This window comes from Pleurodeles waltl, chromosome 10 (genome assembly GCF_031143425.1).
Source record: "Pleurodeles waltl isolate 20211129_DDA chromosome 10, aPleWal1.hap1.20221129, whole genome shotgun sequence".
Lineage (NCBI taxonomy): Eukaryota > Metazoa > Chordata > Amphibia > Caudata > Salamandridae > Pleurodeles > Pleurodeles waltl.
The window spans coordinates 288397860-288413198 of record NC_090449.1 but is presented as its reverse complement, the minus strand read 5'-3'; the positions used below and the strand labels follow the sequence as shown (position 1 = coordinate 288413198).

General features: G+C 44.0%; 1 non-coding gene across 1 annotated transcript; it reads left to right on the top strand.

Annotated features, from left to right (window-relative positions):
* Window positions 1-10062: 10062 nt before the first annotated feature.
* On the top strand, window positions 10063-10134 carry TRNAT-CGU (transfer RNA threonine (anticodon CGU)). The gene has a single exon. It is a non-coding gene; the product is annotated as a tRNA-Thr (tRNA).
* Window positions 10135-15339: the final 5205 nt, after the last annotated feature.

Here is a 15339-nt window from a genome sequence, read left to right as displayed (position 1 = left end):
AAAACCTCAAAGATGTCAGGGAAAAAATAAAGAAGGAGATTGTGAGGAGTGGATTGTAGGTCCTTTTGAGTACTGGTCTTGAAAAGCGTAATGATGCCACAACTGGCAGTGGAAGGAATGGATACATAGATTATTTCAATATTTATTGGGGCAAAAAGGCTTGCCTGTTAATGATTTCATTTGGGTGGAGGATGCATCTGTTGAATATGGTATGGTGGATGGGGTAATGGTTAAAACTGCCCGGACAACTGTGTATAAGTTCAATTGGATAGTTGTAAGACTATTACTTAGTGTTTACTAAAGGGCAAATGACTAAAATGGGGTGATTTACTGCTGTCTGTCTATTTAATTTATATGTGTTTGATTTTGTATAATATTTGACTACCCCAAGGTGCTCTCTTTCACATCTGGAAGACATCCATGTTTCTTTGCTAGCCTTTGTGATAATATGGGCTACATTAACCACACAGAACTAGGATTACAAACATAGTTAGACACATTGTGCTTTTATACACTTCATGACAGAATTCAAATGAACTGCACAGATGTGAATATTATGAATTTTGGGAATATTACGCTTTACTACTAATGGTCTTTCAGTTGATTCAAACTTGAAATTAATATTCATAACTGTGGATGCAATGAACCTTTGTTTAGGTGGTTTATCTAACAAAAGAGTATAAAGGGTTACTAATTTTATTTTAGAATCTGTAAAACTGGTAAATGTTTATCAACTTTTATGATATATAACTATTTGTCACAGTTACTTATAATTTTTAGGGCACTGTTTTTAAAGAGCCCACCATGTAAATTTAACGGTTGGATTGTATCTCACAATAACCAGTTATGTTTACCTAGTGTACAGTTCTGTAGGTTTATATTCCTATTTGTTTGAGTAGCCTTTTATGGGTTGTACTTCCTGAAAGCTGGGAAATCTGCACTTGCACTCGGTAAGGCAATGCGTGATAGAAGCTGCACTTCTAAACTGTGACATAAAATTGTTTTTTACGGATTTGCAGTGTGAAGGGGTCATTCAGATTACTTACTGTTTGGATGAATTCTTGTTTGTATGGGCAGGAGGCTTGTTTGATTGAAACGGGGCTAAATAGAGGGCCGAAGTGTAGTTATGGCATTTTTTTGGTATTAAACCAGATACAATTAAAAATGGAAGGCTGGTTGTCAAAGACAGTGTTGAGTCTTTGTTGACATGATTGTCTGAGAGAGATCCATCAAAGAAAATTGAGCTGACAAAGTTTCAAATGTTGATGGGTCATTTAAATCTTGTGTGTAGAGTAGTGTACAGAGTAGGAAGTGCGGGAAGAACGTTTTGCATAATACTGATTTTCATATAATTAGGATCAGCTTTACCGAATCATAGGCTACATTTGAATGTCAATTTGAGATCAGACCTGAAGGTTTGGGCTTTTAACGGTATCACTGTATTGTCTTTCGATGATACTTTACTGAGGTAGGTACAGATATTATCAGATATCACAAAAGTGTGCGTCTTTGGCTTGTTTTAGGCTGCGAGTTGGTATACTGAGAGATGGCCAGAAGAGCGGATGAGGCATTAACAAGCATTGCTTTTGTAGTTTTTTTTACTGATTGGTGGTGAAATTGATTTTAGGTCGTGAAATATTTGCAGATACAAAAGTAATATTTAATGTTGCTAACCAGATAGTGCCATTAGTGAATTGGCAAAAAGCTAAGGATGAGAGCTCTCTAAATGTTTTGTGGGTCATAAACATTGGATGCCCGAAATGTAAATGTAACGATTTGTATGAAGCCTGATAGGTCCCATGTTGTAGATAATAGTGGCAGATGCTTTATTTTGCTTACAGTGGCAGAAATCCTATGGGCTGGCAATGGAAACTGATGTTTTTAAGGGGGGGAAGCCAAAGGATCTTATGTTCTGGGAAACCAAGATATCTGAATTTAGCAGAGCAGTTTGTGATGACAACTAAATGGATGGAATATCACCAAACATGAAAGGAGCTTCTGCCTTGGGAGGCAATAAAGAAAAGGGGGTGAGAGGTTTTCTGGAGAATTATGGAGGAAGATAAGTGATGATATTATGCATTTTCTTATGTCAATGATTGACAAAAATGTATCTGCTGTTACAGTAGCAGTCAAAGTCGTTGGCTTTCCCTTTTACATTAAATGTTTTGAGTATACTTGGGTTTTGTTGCAGTAATCCAAAAATAGCTTGAGAAACCCCGCTGGTGTGGCAATTATTATTATTATTATTATTATTATTATTATTATTATTATTATTATTATTATTATTATTATTATTATTAACATCTAGATGGCAGATGGGAAGATGGGAGTTTACTGCTTCAATAACAAGTTTGCACATTTTGTGCACAGCACTAACAAGGTTGGGTTTTCCACAGAGGAATTTGAGATTCATCTTTCAGGTGTGTGGTGCTGACAAAAGCCAATAGGTTAGGTTTTTCTACGGATGGCATAAGGGCAACAGGCAAGCAGAGATCAGATTGTTTGAGAGATACACAGAGCAGTTGGGATAGGAGTCTGCAAAGGCTTTCATTGTGTTAAAGTTGTGTTGCTAATTATGCCTTTTTCATTGTTGCAGGTTGTGTTGTGGGTCTGGCTAAGGGCACCTTGACATTACGGATAGCGGAACATTCATTTATAAGATGTACCGCTAACCAAGCAGAAACAAGAATTTTTGTAAAGCACCTGACTTCTTGAGGTCTTCAGTAACTAGTTAAGAATAGGTACAGTGTGTGTGTGAGCTTTGGTTTTTGGAGTTTAGATCTAAGAACACTTAAGGAAAGAAATAATAGGTAATAAATTAGGCTACATCACTGGTCAGTGGTTAATGTGCTGTTCTGTCACATGGTCGCTCATGGGGAGTGATGATCATGCAAGATCTTCCCCTGGACTTTTTGGGGGGAATGATACCATGTACTGGGTCAGTAGGTCTCCAAACTGGTTATGAGCCAAAAGGGCGGGGCCCTAAGTGGGTTTAGTCTAGGATTCATGGCACAGGATTGCCTCTGGAGGCTAGAGAGTTTATTCAGAACTTTCTGGCCATCATAATATTTGTGTTTTTTCAGTGGGAGGGTTTTTCCTGTGCGAGGGCTCCTTTGCAGGGTATTGGTCAGTATTTGTATGGGCTTTTGATGTAACAGAGCAGTGAGGATTGGGATTTATTTTGCTAGCAGCAGAGCAGCATCTGATGCTATAGGCATGATGGAAAGCATCAGCTGGAGAAAATACTTTGTATGAGCCCCTTACTTATCAGCCTGATGGGTGTTGGGCAGGAGGCAGCCTTTCCAACCATTAGGCCTTTTTAATTTTGCCAGTCCGCTGCACAGTACAGTGGCGGTAACTCAACACATATGCATACCAATACTCCAGATTTAGTGGGAGATATTCCCTACATTTTAATGGTTTTATTTCTGCTTTCTCCCAATTGAAAAATACCACACATAAACACAAGCCAGTAGGGATATAAATGTCTCCCTGATATATTTTTTCTAAAATCCCAAGTGATCACATGTATGGAAATTGTTGGACCTGGCCCTCCTTTTTGCCATCACCTCTCGTATTAGTTTTTGTTGGCCTTAGGAATCTGTGCTCTTAACCACAGCTAACCAGTGTTAAGTGAGTGTGCTCTCGCCCCTAAACATGTTAAAATTGGTTTACACCCAACTGGCATATTTAACATACTTATAAGTGGTAATTAATGTAATACATGTACCCGGGGCATGTAAATTAAATGCCACCAGTGGGTCTGCAGCACTTTCTGTGCCACCTCCTTAAGTATCCCTTCAAAAGATGTCTCGATCTTTCCATTGCGGCCTGTGTACTGTTTTAAACTGACAATTTGCCTTTGCAAAATAACCATTCTCCAAGTCTAAGCCTTCCTTTTTAACAAATAGGTCACTCTTAAGAAAGGTCCTTAACAGCCATTTGGACAGGGTGCAGTGTATTTAAAAAGTTGGACATGTACGTTTAAGTTTCACTCCTGGCAGTGAAAAACTCTTAAATTTGCTTTCCACTACTACAAGGCCTACCTCTTCCACAGGATAACAATAGTTTACCATATTACATTTAATAAGTGATAACATTTCTTTGAGAACAGGTAGAAATATCACGTTTGATCTGAAATTAATTGTAATTTAAAATCCTCTTTAATGGTAAAGTCAGATTTTAAGTCACGGTTCTGAAAATGCCACTTTTAGAAAGTTGCATTTTCTTATCTTAGCCATTTGGTGGCCGCAGCCTGTGTCCTGAGTGCCAGGAACAGTTGGCCTTTGTGTATTCCTCCCACAATGTGAGGCAAAGAGGGACTATCAGTTGGAAGGATGGACTATCCTGCCAGAGTAGGAGTGGCGTAGAACCAACAAACAACCTCCAGTGATTACATCACCCTCTCAAAAATGCAGATAAATATACTCCGGCATCCTCAGTACCAAGTTTTAAGTCATTCAAGAACTAGAGGATGACAGAGACCCACTAGAAAGTCAGTGGTAGAAGATCGAAGAAACTGTGACATCAACCTGGAGATACTGGACCCCAGGAAACACCAGCATAAAGAATAGATCTCCACAAGACTCTGTAAAATCCAAGAGAGAAGGGAGAAGAAATCTGCAGTCAACACCAACCGAATGAGAGCAGAAAAAGCAAAAGCTGAATGAGAATACACCACAACCAACCAGGAACCAAAGAGAAGCTTAAGAGCAGACAGGCGAAGATTCATCGATGGTCTTGCCACATAAGCCCAGGAAGCAGCAAGCAATGAAAACTTGAAAAAACTCGACATCATAATAAAGAAACTGTCCAGCAGATACAGCGAGCTAGAAAGGCCTGTTAAAGACAAAGCTGGAAAGACAATCATGGGTAATAAAGGCCAACAGCAAAGATGGGTGGAGCACTTCGAAGAACTGTTGAACCAGCCCGTGCTGCAGTCTCCACCAGAAATACAGCCAGCTGGCAAGGATTTGCCAATCTACTTCAGCAGACTACCCAAGGAAGAAATACAACTAGCCATTAAACATCTGAGAAATGGGAAGGCAGCAGGACCTGACAACACTCTTGCAGAGGCACTGAAGGCAGACATTGAAACATCAGTAGACACGTTCTACCCCATGTTTGGAAGGATCTGGGAAGAGAAAAACTGCCAGCAGACGAGAAGGAAGACTTTCTCATCAAGATCACGATTCCAGTACTGCAGTCCACATACAAATCTGTCAATGCACCTCTGCCCTAAGCCGCAGCCCCCAATTATTCCAATACCAGGAATTACACAGCACTCCATTTCTCAGGAGGTGCATTAGCAGAGTTGTATGTGAACCCCAATACAGCAATATTGGGGGGCTTCAGATCAGGATTGGTGGTATAGACAGAGCTGTGTCCCGGCCCAGTGCTGAATAACAGAAAGGCAGCAGGTGAGGAATGAGACACAGGGCACCATGTAATTCTTGGTATTGGAATAATTGGGAGCTGCAGGTTAGGGTTGAGGTGCATTGACAGAATTGTATGTGGACTGTAGTACTGGGATAGTACACAAGTCCAGAAGTGAGGTATGTAAATGGAGCTAGGTATTGAACCTAGTATTGGCGTGCCAGTGTTGCCGAGTGTTAGACTGGAGGTGCCCTGGGGAAGCTGCGGGTGCACCCAGCATGGGAGTGGCATTGCCTCTTAACCGCAGCAGCGAGGAGTCCTGAAGGGTGTGTGTGTGAGCCTTAGTACTCAGAAGAAATGTGCACTGAAAGTTAGAATCAGTGGCTGTTGGCAGAGCTGTGATGGTTTCCATCAACAGTGTCATTGGATGTTACACTTGACGTGCACTGGCTGAGCTGTGTTTTGCTCTTTTGGGTCCAGTATTGGCTTGGCAGTGAGACTGAATATTAGAAATGAGCTGCTGTAATGGAACTGTACGTGAGCGAGGTCGTAGTATGGGAAAGGAAGTGACCGCCCTGGAGTAGAAGTAAGGTGCACTGATGGAGCTGCGCCTGAGGTCCCTGTACTGGAACAGCAGAGTGTACTGACTTTAGGGACTGAGGTGCTCTGGCAGACAGCGTGTGTGGGGTTCTGGCATGGGTACGGCTGAGGGCTTGGCGTTTGTGAATTGAGATGCACTGATTGAGCTGTGCCCAAGGTCCCAGTACTGGAACATCTGTGTGTACTCACTTTAAGAACTGAGGTGCTCTGGCAGACAGCGTGTAGGGGTTCTGGCATGGCTGAATGGCTTGGAGTGTGTGAACTGAGGTGCACTGATTGAGATGTGTGCGAGGTCCAAGTACTGGAACAGCAGAGTGTAATGACTGTAAGAACTGAGGTGCTCTGGCAGACAGCGTGTGGGTTTCTGGCACTGGCACAGCTAAGGGCTTGGAGTGAGTGAACTGAAGTGCAGAGTGTACTGACTGTAAGAACTGGGGTGCTCTGGCAGACAGCGTGTGGGTTTCTGGCACTGGCACAGCTGAGGGCTTGGAGTGAGTGAACTGAAGTGCAGAGTGTACTGACTGTAAGAACTGGGGTGCTCTGACAGACAGTGTGTGTGGGGCTCCTGGCACTGGCATGACAAGGCTGAGGGCTTGAAGTGTGTAAATTGAGGTGCACTGACAGAGCTGCGCCTGAGGTCCCAGGACTGGAGCAGCAGCGTGTACTGACTGGAAGAACTGAGGTGCTCTGGCAGGAAGGGTGTGTGGGGTTCCTGCCACCGGCACAGATGAGGGCTTGGACTGTGTGAATTGAGGTGCACTGATGGAGCTGTGCCCAAGGTCCCAGTACTGGAGCAGCAGAAAGTACTGACTGGAAGAAGTGAGGTGCTCTGTCTGGCAGCATGTGTGGGGTTCCTGGCACTGGCACAGCTGAGGGTTTGGAGTGTGTGAACTGAGGTGCACTGATGGAGCTGCGAGTGGGATCCCAGTTTGTAGCAGAAGTGGCCACTGACTCTAAGGATTGGGTAGCAGAAGTGGGCACTGACTCTAAGGATTGGGGAGCTCTGGTAGAGTTGGTAAAGAAAATCCAAGCCAAGGAAGGGTGGGAGTCAGGCAGCTGAGAGAAGGTGCAAAGAGCCCACAGAGACTAAGGGGGTCATTCTGACCCCGGCGGGCGGCGGTCGCCGCCCGCCTGGCGGGAACCGCCATATGGCTGCTCCGCAGTCGAAAGACCGCTGGGGCCATTCGGACCTTCCCGCTGGGCCGGCAGGCGCTAGCATTGTTAGCGCCCGCCGGCCCAGCGGGAAGGCGGCCTTCAACACTGAAGCCGGCTCCTAATGGAGCCGGCGGTGTTGCAGGTGTGCGACGGGTGCAGTTGCACCCGTCGCGCTTTTCACTGTCTGCTAGGCAGACAGTGAAAAGCAGGCTGGGACACCCGTTCCCGCCAGCCTCTTCCTGGCGGTGAAAACCGCCAGAAAGAGGCTGGCGGGAAGGGGGTCAGAATCCCCATGGCGGATTCGCCCAGCCGGGGCAAAAACGGCGGGAAACCGCCGGCCCCGGTTTTCCGACCGCGGCTTTACCGACGCGGTCAGAATGGGCAGGGAAGCACCGCCAGCCTGTTGGCGGTGCTTCCGTCATCCGTGGCCCTGTCGGTCTTGGACCGCCAGGGTCAGAATGACCCCCTAAATGTGACAAAGATAACAGCCTGATTTATTGCCTTGTTTACAGCTAAGCTCAGACCAATAATGCTCTGCAAATGAAAAGGGAAGCTTTCCTGGATAGGAGCAAGAAATAAAGTTTAAAAAGTCCCCTACAGACTAGATAAACAGGACAAAGCTATTATACAGTTGTTGGTCTCTGCTCCCACACAGAAGGGTCAAAGAGGCATGACTGATGACTAGCAAGCAAGGCTTTTTAAATAACACTGAAACTAACAAATGAAATAGCTGGAAGCCCACAGAAGTAGTACACTTAAAAGTATATAAGAGGTACTGCACCTAGGCTTGACTTAAAAACAGCTGCATTGGTCCAAAAATGTGAGGGTGAACAATCAAAAGAGGTGCTTCCTTTAACATTTCTTTTGTATTATTTTCATTAAATTTACTTCTATCTAGGGATGACCTCATACCACAAAGAAAATAAAGCAAACTACTACTAAAATGTGTTTTCTAACACTGCACATATTTTTATCCATTTTTCTTGGGAACTCAAAATCATTTTCAATTTGTTTCTGTCATATCACTGTCTTTGTCTCTTACCTTGTCAAGAAGCTTGTGGTGTCTGTCATTTGTAATAGATGGAGTGTTGAAGGATAATACTTCTAATCATGACAAAAGCCTTTAAGCAAGCCAGGCAGCTGCTAGTTAGTTTGCAGAGAGAGTAGAGCCGCTAAGCTAACCTGATGTATTTATAAACAAGCACTGGCAGAGCCAATAGGGGTGGTTTAATGTACATGCATCGTTAACATATTAGAGTAAGACCCACAGAGGAAGCCAGCAGAAGTGGGCAGAGAGCTACATTTCTAAAGTAGTCTCCCTTGCGGTCCAATACAAGCACTGGGGAGGGCATATTTATCAAAGTTTCAAGCAGCGCAGCAAGCTACACTGCTGTGTGAAAGGGAACGGGCAGGAATTTTACCCTATTTTACATTATACAATGCATTCCTTTCCTTGCACTGGCACCCTTTTGGCTGCCTGGCCCCAATGCAAGTACCCTTGTGCTGTAGTGCCTGAGTGCTTGCGTTGCAGGCAGGACTGCTTTTATGCAGGAAGGCATACCTTCCTGCACACAAACAATTCTCAGAAGCATTTTCCTCTATATAAAGATTTTTCTCCACGTTATGCCTCACTTAGGGAGAAGTAGCCTTTCGATGCATTCCCAGGTCTACCAGTAATGGTAAATCTGGGAATGCGCAAACATCTGTGGGTGGATCCGTGGAGACACCCACTCTCCATTCATAGAATGACTCCCTGGGACAGAGTAACGCAACACAGCAATTTGCACTGCATTGCGTTACTCTAGATTTATCAAGCCATGCAGAGCAACACAAGGTGGCCTTGGCGTGGCTTGACAAATCTGACTCACTTGCGTCACCCTTGCGCCCCCTTGAATTGAGTAAGAGTGACACAGCTCAATGAGAAATATTGCTCTGGATGTAGAGACAGAAGGATGCACCGGAACCACCTATATCATTGGGTGAGATGTGAATACTTCACTGAGCTTAGCAAATATGTCATTGACAGAGTGTCAAGCCAAACGCTCAATGTAAGGGTATGGCTGAACGGAAAGGACTCAAAGCCCACTTTAAGGATATTGTTGCAAGAGGCATGTTTGACAACTGTGCTGCCATAGCCTAGACCTACCTGTAGGTCTGTTTGCAAACGTTTTCCAGTTGTTTTGAGGTCCCTTGAACGAATAGATCGAAGCCTTTTTACGGATTAAAATCCACTTCTTAGGATTTACAGAACGTGAAGTGGTAGATTTAGCAGACAATATATATATTTTGCACTTTTTATACACCGGGATCTCGACCCAGGGTATTGGGGTGATTTACACGAGCACTATTTATATTACACGTGGAGAAGGGTAATGTTTATTATTAAATAAGCCACACGTGTTCTGATATGCAATGACGAGCTAGAAATGAGAGTTTGAAGCTTATGTCTATTGGGCTTCAGAACTCTTTCCCTTGGGGGACCAAGCAGGCCCGATACCTAGATATATCCGTGTCGTTACATGTGCGATAAAGCATCGCCTTAGTTTCAACAAGGACAATTGCAGAGATTATTTTTGTTTTTAATACTACTTTGCTCAAACACATCCTCTTCTCTTCTTTTCCGAGTCAGCCCATGACAAACCGCTTCCAGCTTGTGTCTCCACTTAGAAAGCGAAGACGGTTTTAGAAAGACAGGCTTTCAAAGAATAATTATTTCGACCGCACGTAATGCTGAAAAAGACCGGACACCCAATTATAAAAGCAATTGTACAGTCTGCGGTGCACAAACTTTGAGAAAAACAGTTAGTAAAAATCTCCTGAAAGCCATCAACAGATCAAGAGAAACAATTAAATAAAATGCAAGCAGACGACACCGTTTGAATCCGGAAATTGCGTCATCATATACAGCTCGGGAGGCCCGCCTTTCACGGTGGCTCGGTGGCCAAGTGGTAAGGCGTCGGTCTCGTAAACCGAAGATCACGGGTTCGACCCCCGTTCGAGCCTAATTGTTGGATTTTATTTAAAGAGCTAAAAACTTGCGAGAGGACCATCTCCCAACAGTATGGAGAGAGGGTGGTGAAAATCTTACTCTTTGTAAATCAGATGCGAACACTTTAAAGTAGTGGGGTGGCTTCTGAGTTAATAAATCCAGGTAATGACTACCATAACCGCTAGGCCTTTAATGCAAACATAGCTGACCACTCAAATCATCAATACATGTGATGACCACTCAATAAATGATTCGCAAACTTGACGCTGGTGCAAAACTCACTAGCCAACTCAGGCCCATTTTATAGTCGGTTTGTGCTGAATTACGGTCATTTTTTTACGCTAATTCAGCACAAAGCTAACTCCATATTTATATTTTGGCGCTAGACCCCTCTAGAGCCAAAGATATGAAGTTATTGTCGTTTTCTGGATTTGAAAACCTACCTTGTGTCAATGAGATGCAAGGTAGGTGTTCCTGTCCAGAGAAGGACGATTTGGCCTTTGTGCCATATTTATTCCCCTGTGCTGAAATCCAACACGGGGCGATGGGGGCCTTAAATAATAGCGCTAAGCTTGCTTAGCGCCATTATTTAACGCCTGGGTATGGGCAGGTGTAAGGGGACCTTTAGGCATATTTCCGTGGCCAGAGACCATAGAAAGTGCCCACAGGTGCCCTTCCCTGGCCCCAGGGGCACCCCACCCACCTACCCACACCAGAGGGACACCACAAGTCCCGGTAAGTAATTTTTTTTTTTTTCCTGCTCGGGGGCCCTGACTTGGGGCCCCCTGCACAGCGCTGGCCCCAGTGGCCTGGGCATGGCCATTGGGGTGGTGGGCATGGCTCCTGCCTTTACTAAGACCATAGCCATGCCCATGGGGGTTGTGCGCCAAAAAATGGCGCTACACTGCTTATAGGCATTTTTCTGCCTCTAAACAGTGTAGCGCCATAATTCGGCATACAAGCCTCAGTTTCCGCTACGCCTCCCCCACCCTGTTAGCGTTATTTCAAAGGACGCTAACAGAGCATTAGCTCCAGCTAGCACCATTCCATAAACATGGCGCCCGGCTGAGGTCTTGGAATGGCACTAACGGGTGCTTTACTTTTTCACGCAAAACTGCGCTAACGCAGTTTTATGTGAAAAAGAATAAATCTGGCCCTCAATGTCCTATGCCATGGCTCTCTTTTACAAATTATTGTTTTTAGGTGTGCCTGCTCAATTGCAGTACTCGAAGTTAAAAAAGTCTTACAAGTCCCGGAATGGACTACAGTAAAGAAAAACCCAGAGGCCGCCAATCTAGACCTTGGTGACATGGGATTATCTAGAAACGTAAAAGAAAGATGGACAATTGTACAGCTAATTTTGTGAGAAATTAAGCAAGGACAGTTCATCATATTTCAGAAACTCTTGTGCACCAAGAAGAAATTGATTTTGGTACCATTTCTAAACATGAATCAATCATACATTTGTGAAATGGAGTCACACTATAATGAAATCGGGTTGCTCCACATTCTGTTCATGTGATCAAATTATCTATGGGGAAAACACTGATTGTTCCATTCCTCAACACACAAGCGTGAAAATTGTGTTAATTGGTTTGCTAGGTGCTTAATTTGAGCCGTGGTTGGATGTGGGGCCCATCAGCACTCATTTTAGGGGACCAGTGCTAAAGGGTTGAAAATCAATAAAAGAAAGACAGAGAAAAGGCAGGGATGGAAAAGAACACACAAGGTTAAGATAAAGAGTGTCTGGGGTGGTACAAAGAGGTTGAGGTGGAACCAAGATTATGCAAGCACCCAGCCCATTTATAGCGCCAGCACCTGGCTTCTGAACAACATTTTAGTCCTTGGTCCTTATGTTTTTCACAAATTATGCACTGGATTTGCCATGATTTTTGCATAAGTATGTTTCCGAAATATTGTTCAGGTCTCCTTTCCTCTCACACTCCTTGTAATGTAACAAGCCTTTCCCACTCCTTCCATTCTCAGTACCTGGCTATTCCTTCTCACTCTGCCCCAAAGCACTGCAGTTACAGACCTCTCCGCTTCGCCGCGCCTAACACAAAACCTGATTTTTTTCTTACACATACACTGTCAAATTTTCTAATGCCAAATACCTAGCCAACAATTCTTTATCGAGTTTGGAGGGAAGCTTTTTTGGTGGAATTTATCTCGAATTGTACATGGGCGTATCATAGAGGTTTCGAATTAAAAAAAGGAACCACTTGGTTTTAACGGGTGCGTACTCCATTGTAAGTGGATCATGGCAGCCCCTTACAGGGGATTACTTCGATGTGTTGATGACCAAAGACAACGTTTTCCTGTCGCGATGTGTCGGGAACATTACAGCTTGCCTGGAGCAGTATCTTAAACGTGTGCGCTGTGTAACTGATTTGAAGAAGTGCGTGCACGCTCAAGTTAGTGCATGAGCTGCCGCTGAGAAACAGCCAGAGGCAGTCACTTATCCCTAATCATGAGCTGGGCTGTCTGCAGTTTATGCACAACTAAATAATTCCCCCGTTATTTCTATGAGCTTTAAACAGTGCAATGTCTTCGACGGCTCGTCATGAATAGGAAGCGCTATATAAATACATTTACAAATACAATTAAACACATCCGCCTATCTCTGCTGTGCCTCAGCACACATGATCATGACATGGCTTCTAGTGTTAGGAACTTGACATTACAATTTGGCGACACGTTTTGGAGTATCTGTTACCTTGCTGGGATCAGGATGGCTACCCATGGGAGAAGAAATCAAGAGAGATCACCTAAGAGACTTTTCGAGCTGGTGGAACGGTCCACGGTGCCAGCAAGTCCGGGGGTTGGTAAGAGGCCAAGAGGTGGGGTTATGAGTGGGTTTGAGTTGGCCTTCAGAGTGCTGAACAGCCTCCACACAGAAATCCTGTACATCTGGAGGCAATAGACAATGGAGTTCTACGGAGATCTCAGTTTGATTTTGGGGGGTTTGCACAGTAGATGTATGATGAGAAATGTAGGCCCAGGTGGGCGCTGAACACAGATAAACAGTGGGCTGAGGTTAATAATGAATTGTAGCAGCAGTGGATTGTTCATAGACGACCTGTGCTAGCGATACACACTGGGAGTGATTTCTCGAGTAAACCGTGACCCTTTCAGTGGCATGCCACACAGTTTGGAGTGAACGGATTTGAGATGTGTCATTTGCCACAAGGTGAGGCATGATGGTGCCTTAACTGGTGGTACTATACTAGGGATTACCATAGGCTTATGCACAGTTGTGCTCATGGAGTGTAATTTACATCTTGCTCAATATTCCAGACAATTCGCTTTTGGTGCACAAGGAAAGACTAGAGGCTGAGGCCAACAACTAGTTACCAGCAGCAGCTGAGCTGCTGTAATAACGCTCAGTGGGGTGGGGGGGGGGTGAGGGGGTTGTGCAGGTTGGGGGGGAAGGGTGTTCGCGTGAGGGTCTTTGGAATAATATAAAAAACACTTACCAGCCGCATGCCACCTTGGTGTTCCTCGCCGCCTTGGTGCTTCTCTGTTTCTTCTCTCCCCACCCAATCCAGACATTTCTTGCATGCTGTTACCCAGCATGAGAGAAGCATCTGGATTGGTCTGAGCGGCCGGAAATGCTGCTCAGCTGGGGAATGGGAGCCTACACTCGTTCTTCCCCTGGGCTGTCCAACACAGTCCGGAAGCAGAGTTCTAAGTGTGCATGTTTGTTTGGCCGGCTTTGGAAGGCCAGCAAAACCAACATGTGCACTTAGAGTGCACACTTCTCCTTCTCCCACTGCAGACGAGGATCGCCCCACCCTGCCCTAAGAGGAGGAAGTGAAAAATAAGATGATAATACAATAGTTGTATTATCATTTTATTTTTCTGCTGCCTTTCAGCAGTGGGGCGACACTCCTCCACCATAGCGGAGGGGCCACCCCTGCTAGTTACCATAAAGGGCTCCTACGCCAATTGCTGAGCATTAGTTAACTGATGATTGGCCTGTTATCCTGACAGAAGGCAGCACACACTTTGGAATTTGGTTTCAAGGAGAGTTTTCGTTTAGGTTAGCAAGGTCAAAGAGTGGGGAGGTGGGTTGACCATTTCAAATGAGTTAACAAAACCTCAAAGATGTCAGGGGAAAAAAATAAAGAAGGAGATTGTGAGGAGTGGATTGTAGGTCCTTTTGAGTACTGGTCTTGAAAAGCGTAATGATGCCACAACTGGCAGTGGAAGGAATGGATACATAGATTATTTCAATATTTATTGGGGCCAAAAGGCTTGCCTGTTAATGATTTCATTTGGGTGGAGGATGCATCTGTTGAATATGGTATGGTGGATGGGGTAATGGTTAAAACTGCCCGGACAACTGTGTATAAGTTCAATTGGATAGTTGTAAGACTCTTACTTAGTGTTTACTAAAGGGCAAATGACTAAAATGGGGTGATTTACTGCTGTCTGTCTATTTAATTTATATGTGTTTGATTTTGTAGAATATTTGACTGCCCCAAGGTGCTCTCCTTCACATCTGGACGACATAGGTGTTCCTTTGCTAGCCTTTGTGATAATATGGGCTACATTAACCACACAGAACTAGGCTTACAAACATAGTTAGACACATTGTACTTTTATACACTTCATGACAGAATTCAAATGAACTGCACATATGTGAATATTATGAATTTTGGGAATATTACGCTTTACTACTAATTGTCTTTCAGTTGATTCAAACTTGAAATTAATATTCATAACTGGGGATGCAATGAACCTTTGTTTGGGTGGTTTATCTAACAAAAGTGTATAAAGGGTTGCTAATTTTATTTTAGAATCTGTAAAACTGGTAAATGTTTATCAACTTTTATAATATATAACTATTTGCCACAGTTACTTATCATTTTTAGGGCACTGTTTTTAAAGAGCCCACCATGTAAATTTAAAGGTTGGATTGTATCTCACAATAAACAGTTATGTTTACCTAGTGAACAGTTCTGTATGTTTATATTCCTATTTGTTTGAGTAGCCTTTTATGGGTTGTACTTCCTGAATGCTGGGAAATCTGCACTTGCACTCGGTAAGGCAATGCGGGATAGAAGCTGCACTTCTAAACTGTGACATAAAATTAGCCTTTACGGATTTGCAGTGTGAAGGGGTCATTCAGATTACTTACTGTTTGGATGAATTCTTGTTTGTATGGGCAGGAGGCTTGTTTGATTGAAACGGGGCAAAATAGAGGGCCGAAGTGA